This window comes from Populus nigra, chromosome 11 (genome assembly GCF_951802175.1).
Source record: "Populus nigra chromosome 11, ddPopNigr1.1, whole genome shotgun sequence".
Lineage (NCBI taxonomy): Eukaryota > Viridiplantae > Streptophyta > Magnoliopsida > Malpighiales > Salicaceae > Populus > Populus nigra.
The window spans coordinates 4,086,759-4,095,812 of NC_084862.1; positions in this window are offsets into that span (position 1 = coordinate 4,086,759).

Consider the following 9,054-nt stretch of genomic DNA (forward strand, 5'->3'; position numbering starts at 1 on the left):
TGTGGGACCAGGTGAGCGAGTAAAATCCCGACTATCTCAGGCTCTTACAAAAAATACACGTCCTTACTCAAATTTGAGATCTGCTGTGCAGATCTCAAACCCTTTTCTATCAAAACTAATTACGTACATGGTGATTCACCTTTTTACTAAATATAACAGAAAAATCAAGACAAACTAAATTTATATTAAGCTCCATCCTTTTTGTTGATTCAAGTCATTGTCCTTGTTATTCACTTATTACAAACACAAAAATTCTCAATCTTACTAATTAAACCCTTGTTCATATAATTTTAACAAGATTAGTCCCATTTGACCATTGATCTTTTAATTTCAATCCCTAAATCTAGTTTAGATTCCAATAATTCATGCACCGGGATCCATTAAATATAAAAATTATAGATTCATACAAAATTAACTCAAATGGAAAATCAACAAGTTGAAGAATTGAAGGAAGAAAGGCTTAATTATCAAAATCAGCCGACCAAGGACTGAAACACAAGGCTTGCCAAGCAGCAAAGATTGATTCGAATGAAAATGGCAGGCAGCGTAACTTGTAGCGGATGTGTAGGTAAAACGCGTGTTCTGAGGCCAAACACCTATGGAACATCTATTTATTTTTGTATTTATTAATATGGGTATCTAGACTATCTTGTGTGTACCTCGAATAATCTCATGGACCTTGAAGTTAACAACCATGTAAGCCTTCTATTGCCCTGAGAGGACTCGAACTCGTGAACATTGGAGAGCAAACCCAAGATCTGACCAGTTAAGCTACCTCTCAGGGTTAACATCTATGTATTTACTTAAAAAGGTAATGGGATAGATGTTTTTAGTCCTTTACGACATCTCAAATGTAAAAGCTTTTCCTTATTAATTACTCCTATCTTATTGACTAGTGTTTCTCATTTAAGTTATTGAGTTTTACTAGATCAACACTTGCATCTCCATCGCAAAATTATCAGTGTTGATTAATAGATCTCCTTTTTAAGGAATTCTTGATGGGTCGTGGGATTCACCAAGATGACCCCCTTTCTCCGTTTCATTTTTTAATTGCAACAGAGGGGTTACCTGTTTTATTTCAGAGAGCAGCTGCAACTGATCTTTTCAAAGGTATCCCTTTTTGGAGATAGCTTTTACCTCAGTCATCTACAATATGCAAATGACACTCTGATTTTCATGCCTGTTAATCTTCACATGATCAAAACAGTTAAAATAATTCTGTTGTGCTTCGCAATTTGTTCAAGTTTGCACATTAACTTCCACAAAAGCTCTTTAATTGGCATAAATGTCGGGGAAGATACTTGTGCTAGTATGGTATCTTCATTCTTTTGCATATTTGATTCCTTGTCTTGCTCTTATCTGGGCATGCTTTTGGGATCCAATCCTAAAAGGTCGTCTATTATTGAGAATTTTATAAGAAAGTTGAGAATGTGGAGAGGTCATATGCTTAGTATGGTATGGCAGGGCGTATTTGCCTAATCAAAAGTGTCATGAGTTCATTGCCAATCTATTATATGTCTTCTTTTCTTATGCCAAATGGTGTTTATAATATCTTGACCTCTATTCAACGAAGATTCTTTTGGTTTGGGGTGGCAGAATAGAAGAAAATTTACAAGGTGCAGTGGCGTATTGCGGTGAAAGCTAGAAAACCTTGGGTTGGATTCTTTAATGTCTAAAAATATATCCATGCTTTTCAAATAGATATGAAGGCTAAGCTCGCCAGGCCATGCCTTATGGAAAATAGGTAACATCCCATTTTTACTCCCCAACTTTCGAGAATTGAATCCCAAAATTGAATGGTCATATTTTCCCGTTTTGAAAAGATATTTTGTCAATCTTGGATCCAAACACTGTTATTGGCTCAGTATTATGTTAAAACATTAAATTCATGATTGGTGATGGGTCCTCCATCCTTCTTTGGTCTGATGTGTGGATAGGATCAAATGCTTTGCGTAGCATTTTCCCTAGGCTTTACACAGTTTCTGGTATTCAAAATGGTTTGGTTCATGAGATGGGTCACTGAGTGAATAATCATTGGCGATGGAATTTGGTTTGGTGCAGGAACCTCTTATCTTATGAAGAGCAGCAATATCATCAATTGCTCTCAATGCTAAAGCCAATGATAATTCAGCACGGAAAAGATGAAAAAATCATATGGCCGTGTAATTTTAAAGGAAACTTCTCAGTTAAGTCTTGTTGCACCCTAATTGATAGTACCTCTTCTGCTAATGATAGAGTTTTTGAAGCCAGTGTCTGGATTAAAAGGGCCCCTCTAAAAGTTCAAGTGTTCCTTTGGTTGGCAGTTCAGGACAAAGTTAGTACAAGAGCTTTTCTCCATCACTGGAATGTTTGGCCTACCACTTTTGCTTCGTGTGTCTTTTACAGCTAATATTTGGAAACTTCAGAGCATTTTATTATACATTGTAACTTTTCTAAGAGTGTTTGGATGAAAGTTTTGGATTGGTGGGATATCCAATGTTGTTTACCAAGCACACTAGACTCACTGCTTTTGTAGTGGCTCGGACTAGTGCAAGGCAAATTCCAAAGGTTAGCTTGGAAACTAATCTCCAGTAGTACTACTTGGGGTATTCGGTTGTTGAGAAACAAAATTGTTTTATGGAGGGAACTATAAGCTTGTTTGATTATTTCTCCACCATCCTTCATTGAGTTGCTACTTGGTTACGTACTCTAGATTCAAACTTCACTTATACATGAAATGACCTCTTAAGATCTTTTGATGGCATTGAATTGTAATGTTATGTAGTCTCTTTGTTTTTGTTATAGTAGATCAGTTTAACAACAGGCCAATGACTTTTAATAGGAGTATGCATAAATTGACAGATCTTGTTTACAACATAACATACATTCGATCTAGTAAAGGTGAGATACAAAAAAACATCAATAATTTGTCAGAAGCAAGTGGAGTATGAAAATAACTCACTAGACTACAATCCAATCTTAGAAGTAGAGACTAGAGTATCAATAGGTTTGCACAATGACATACCAACACGTCGAAGGATATCAAGATCATATTTGTGTTGACTAAGCATAAGGCCCATACTGGTAGGGGTAACTTCAATTTTCAAAAAATAATGAGCATTACCTAAATCATGAAATTTAAACTCTGAGCTCCACAAAGTAATAAGATGTTGAACAAGAGCAGAGTTGTTATTAGTGAATAAAAATGTCATTGATATACACAAGAAGATAATAGATGTTATAACCTACTTTTTTATTTTTTTTATTTTGATTTTAATTTTTATATAAATAAAGAGAAAATGAAATGATGAATAAACGAAGAAAATTTAAAATTTGGGCCAGGACAACACAAATTGAAAGTTTTAAGGATTAATCGGGTTGGAATTATAAATCTGGGAGACAATTTCGGTTGTAGAATAGAGAATTGATAAGTTTGGAGACTTAATTAAATGTTGAATTAGTTTAATTAATAAAATCAAGAGCTTAATTGAAGAAATATTAAAGTTCAAGTTTAATTTTGAAAGAATTAAAAGTTAAAAGGATCAATTAAGGAGTAAAAAGATTAATTTGGAAGCCAATGACTGTTACGTAAAAAGTGCTGAATCCAGTGGTCTAATTATAATTTTAACCAGGAAATTGATTAAAAAATATCAAAACTTCAAGGATAAAATTGAAAAAGAGCCGCCGTAGTCCAGAAACGGCGTTGTTTCATTTCCATTCATCGTCTTTCTTCCTTTGTAAACAGGGGGAGCCACGTGTGAAGAAAAAAAAAATTGAAATGCTGCCCAGATAGGCAGCTCAACACAAGCAAGTGCAGATTGATTTTGGTCTGCAAGGTTCCCAATCCAATCAGGCTCCCCCTCTGCACACGCCACTGGAGTCCGGGTTGAAGTCTGCCACCAACAGTCCGGCCGTGGCAGGACTGTTGGCTCCTGAGTCCTTGTAGGAAACCAACTCCTCCCACTACGTGCTTATCAGGAAAGGAGATGGGCGAAGGTAACAGAGAATCCCCTATAAATACCCAAAAGAACAGCCAGAAAAGGGAGGAGAGGACGCAGGAGAGTAGGAGAGAACAGGGCACAGAAAACAAAGAAAAGAAAACAGTGAGGAGAGCATTTGTTTTAATATTTGGCTAAACGAGCCTTTTATACCAGAAAATTCTAAAAATATTTAAGTATCTTTATTGATTTATTTGGGGCTTTTCTTGTGTTTTTTTTTCTTTTGTGTATTACTTTTTTCTGTTATATGCTCAATTTGTAGATCATTATTGTTAAATACAAATTTGTTGCAATGTTTTATTATTATTATTATTATTATTATTATTATTCTTGTCTAAAAAGAGCAAGTAATAAAAAAAAAGGGGTAAACAAAAAGAAAAAGGCATAGAAAAATTGTTTCTTCATCATTAGAAATTCAAAATTTTGTGAACTTATTTAATAACACTATAGTTAGAAATATCACTTTTTTTTTTGTTTGTTCAATATTTATTAACACTAGAGTTGGAAGTATTCGTAGGTACTATTCACTGATGCTAGAGTCAAAAATATGATAGGAAAAAGAAAAAGAAAGTTGAGAACAAATTCTTAGCAATTTTAGATAAAAGTAGCAATAGAGTCTGCCTCAGGTAGGATGCTTAAGGGTTGATAGCATTTTTCCTTTCGCGTAACTAGTATCGTATCATAGAATCTATGTTAACCAATTAGGGTTCCTAATGACCATAATATTAGATAGCGACTCCTTGAACTAGACAATTCCCTAGAGAATAAGATGTCAGATATTTATTTTTTTTCTAACAAGAATTTTTTTTTAATTAGTTGGCGCGATGTCTGGGTGTGACAATAGATATCATAATCCACAAACAAAATAAATAAAGAGGTATCAACCATGGAAGCCCAAAAACCAATAAAAAGAAGAAAGTCGCTCAGTTATGTGTACGTCCGTAGGGCTTGTTTTAATCTATAAAGAGACTTGTGAAGACAACAAGCATGAGTAGGCAGAGTAGGGTCTACAAACCTGTGGGTTGTTCCATATAAACAACCTCCACTGACCCATTGAGGAATGCATTATGAACATCAAGTTGCTGAATCTACCAGCCTTAGGTCCGACAATAATGAGAACTAACCGAACAATAGTTGGTTTAACCATAGGACTGAATGTTTCTGAGTAATCAATTCCTTCCTGCTAAGTGAACCCTCAAACAACCAAGGAAGCCTTATAGCAGTCAATACCACCATCAACAACCAACCACATTCATAAAGGGCTTAAATGGTACCAAGTACCATTGTCATGTAACTAGAAATTTCAGATTTCGTTTCATTATGCAGCATAGAAATCGATCAACTTCCTTAAAAATTAAAGGTTCAAGGTCAAGAGAAGATATTACCCATGATTCTAAAGACAATGGAGTGACAGAAACCAAACTCATATTGGTAGGTTTGTGTTGTCGCAAGCATAACACCATATGGTGCTATCAGGGTGTCGAAGAGACAATAGATGTTATAAACTAGGTCTACTATGGAATAGAGTAGCTAGAAAGATCAACACAAAGGTCCAAACCTGATGGAGATCGATTAGAGGTATTGAGTGGAGGAGAAGGACCTAATAAGGAGACTAGAGATGCAACAATAATAAGTGAGTCAGAAGAAGACAATGCTAGGACGACATAACCTAAACTTGTAGAATGATTAAGAGACATAGATGCAGGTGGTGATAAGGGAACTGAAGGGTAAGTAGGGGAGGTTCATGGGTTTGAGAAGTTTGGTATTGGGAAGGTTGTAAGGAAAGGAATGTTGGAAGTGAGTGTAGGTGTAGACATAGAGTGATCAGAGGTAGAGACTTGGTTAGACTTAAGAAAAGGAAAATATTGTTCATGAAAACGAACATGATGAGAGATGTAAATACGATCAGAGGAAAAGTCATGACAATGATAGCCTAAGTGAAATGAACTATAGCGTAAAAACACACATGAAGTTGAATGATAGTCTAACTCATGCACATTATATGGATAGAGGAAAGGAAAATAGAGATACCTTAAAGTACGCAAAAAGGTATAATCAGGTGGTTGATGAAACAAACATTCAAAACGAGATTTATTAATGAGATACATAAAAGTTTCAAAAGTATTGTTATTACCCATTTTTTAGGTCTCCACAAGAGGAAAAGAGAAAATACAAAAAATATTTTTTTTATTTAGTCAAATAATCTTATGCTTTTTACATTAGGTCTCATATATAATTATATTTCAAACCTTGGTTTTATAAAAGTTAAAATAACTTGGTTTATATTTGTGGAGATCTATTTTTCATTTATTTTGCATACAAAAATCTATCTCAAAACAGTTTTAACAAAGCACATATTTTTTCGAACCTACTATTTTAAAACTACAACTAAAAATATATATTTTTAAACTGTAACCGCAAAAGCTACCACAATATCAAAACATGTTTGATATTTTGTGGTGTAATGTGTTGTTTGAAAAAGTTTTTTAATTAAAAATATATCAAAGAAATTTTTTATATCACACATTAAAATCATAAGAAAAAACACATGGAAAATATTAATTTAATGCTTACTTTGAAAAATAGGTTACTAACACAAAAAGAAACAATTACAGATGTTGTAGCTGTGTTCTAATTTTATTTTTTCTCAAAACCATTTGGGCCTTTCATTCTAAAGTTAGAATGAAGTGAAAAAGGTATAGTGGGCTATTTCTGCTATCTCTCTCCTGTCTGATATTCTAAGTTGGTTTATCCATCAAAGTATAGGGTCTTCTCTCCGCATCCATCTCCTTTCTTTTGAGTTGTCTAATGCTATGTTAATAGGAGTGCTCGAATGTGTTGTTTTTACAGTAATTCATACTCATCTAGAAAAAGAAAAGGCTCACTAACTTGACATTTTGGCGCCATTGCAATGAAAATGGCTATGTTGCTGCTTGCAATATTGAATCCTATGATGAAATACATGTCTTGTCATATCACTTTTGGTTATGTTACGCATCATGCGTGTGTATTAGCAAGGATTGGCCGAAGAATAGTGAAATTGGGCAAGACATGGATTGGAAAAAATATGGGTCCATTTCATATATGATGTGGATTTTGAAAAGAGTAGTGAAACGTGGATGAATCTAAGCAGTTCGCCTTTCGAGAACCTTACTTGCAATTTTGACAAAATAGTAGCTAACGCCACTATTTTTGTCGAGGAATCAAACATAGCTCCACCAGAAACTTGGGAAACTAGGACGCAAAATTATGTTTGTAACACTCACTCTACTTAGTTTTGTTCCATGGTAATCTTAAATGCTAACCAATTTTCTCTCATTCTGAAAAAAATACATAAACTCAAACACTAGCCAATTCCCATAAATTCTCCAAAAATTTATTAATTGTCACCAATTCTCAACAAAATTTATCAATTACAAAAGAAAAAAAAACATAATTCACATAATTAAACCCTAATATTAAGAAATTACAAACTTTGACAAAATTCATCAATTATCAAAAATCCTCATAAATTCTCTTAAATTTTATCAGTCCTAACCAATTCTCACAAAAAATATATCAAGTTTGACAAAATTCATCAATTACCCTCAATTATCCTAAAATTCATTGATTCTCACCAACCATATAAACCATAATACGCCTAATTTATACATAATTGATATATCAACTCAATTGACATAAAATATACCCAATTGATATAAATTCAACTAAGCCCTTACATAACAAAATACCTAACTAATCACCAAATATCTAACCCATCAAATTTATTCCTAATTGATGAAATTTATAAACTCAATTGATTTAATTTTTAACTAATTAACATAATTTATACTTTATTGATGTAAATTCAACTAAATCTTAATATAAGAAAATGAATTGAAACTTGAGATGAGTTGGTTGCATTATGATTATTTGTTTTGTAACTCTAAACATTTTATTTTTCAATGTCAAACATGTTTGTTAGGAAAATCATTGTGTCTGTTGTTAGGACTTACATGTCACAAAATTCTACTCTTCTTGATTCCATTTTTAGCACTTTTTGGGGCCCTCCCCCTATATTTTCCTCTAATGATTTTCGTTATTTTATCATTTTTTATAGATGCTCAAACTAAATATATATGCTTTTATCTTTTTATTGCAAAATTTGATGTATTCTCTATTTTCATCACTTTTAGCAATTTTTTGGGCCCTTCCCTTATATTTTTCTGTAATGGTTTTCGTTATTTTATCTTCTTTTTTTCATAGCTGCGCATACTAAATATATATGGTTTTACCCTCTTATTGCTAAATTTGATGTATTCTTTATTTTCATCACTTTTAAACTGAGGCTGAAAGATAATTTTCTCGTAAAATTAAATCTGTCCAGATGGATTAGGGTGATAGATGCAAAAACCTAAATACTTTCAAATCATTGATATTCACCACCGTTTAATATCTCTATATACTCATGAACAAAATGATATTGTTGAACGTCATCATCAACATATTGTCAAAATTAGTCTTACTTCTCTTGGTTAGTGTAACACCCTTATGGTCTTAGAATTATACATTTATAACTTTTGTGTATCTCATTAATCATATGCCTACTTTTATGTTACAAAATAAATCACATTTTGAAATGTTTTTTTCTTCCATCATACTCCTTATTATAGTTTTTTTCAATACATATGGGTGCCTTTGCTTTCTTTTTCTCTATCCATATAATGCACATAAATTATATTTTTGTTCCTTTCCATGTGTGTTTTTAAGCTATAGCTTCTCTCAACTTGGTTACCATTGTCTTGATATATTGTCTCAACATATTTACATTTTTCATTATGTCCAATTTCATAAGCATGTTTTTTCATTTGACAAATCTAAACACATTGCTACCTTTTCCACTCCTTCTCATTAATATAATGTCACTACTAGCCTACCCTTTTTGCATACCTTCCCTTCATTTACCTCTCTTATGCCCACAACTACCTCCATACCAGTGTTGCCTCCCTCACCTAACACATCACCCATGCCTTCTAGTCCTGCACCTATGTCTTCCAACGCATCTTTATCTAATTATAATTCTTTAGGTACATGTTTT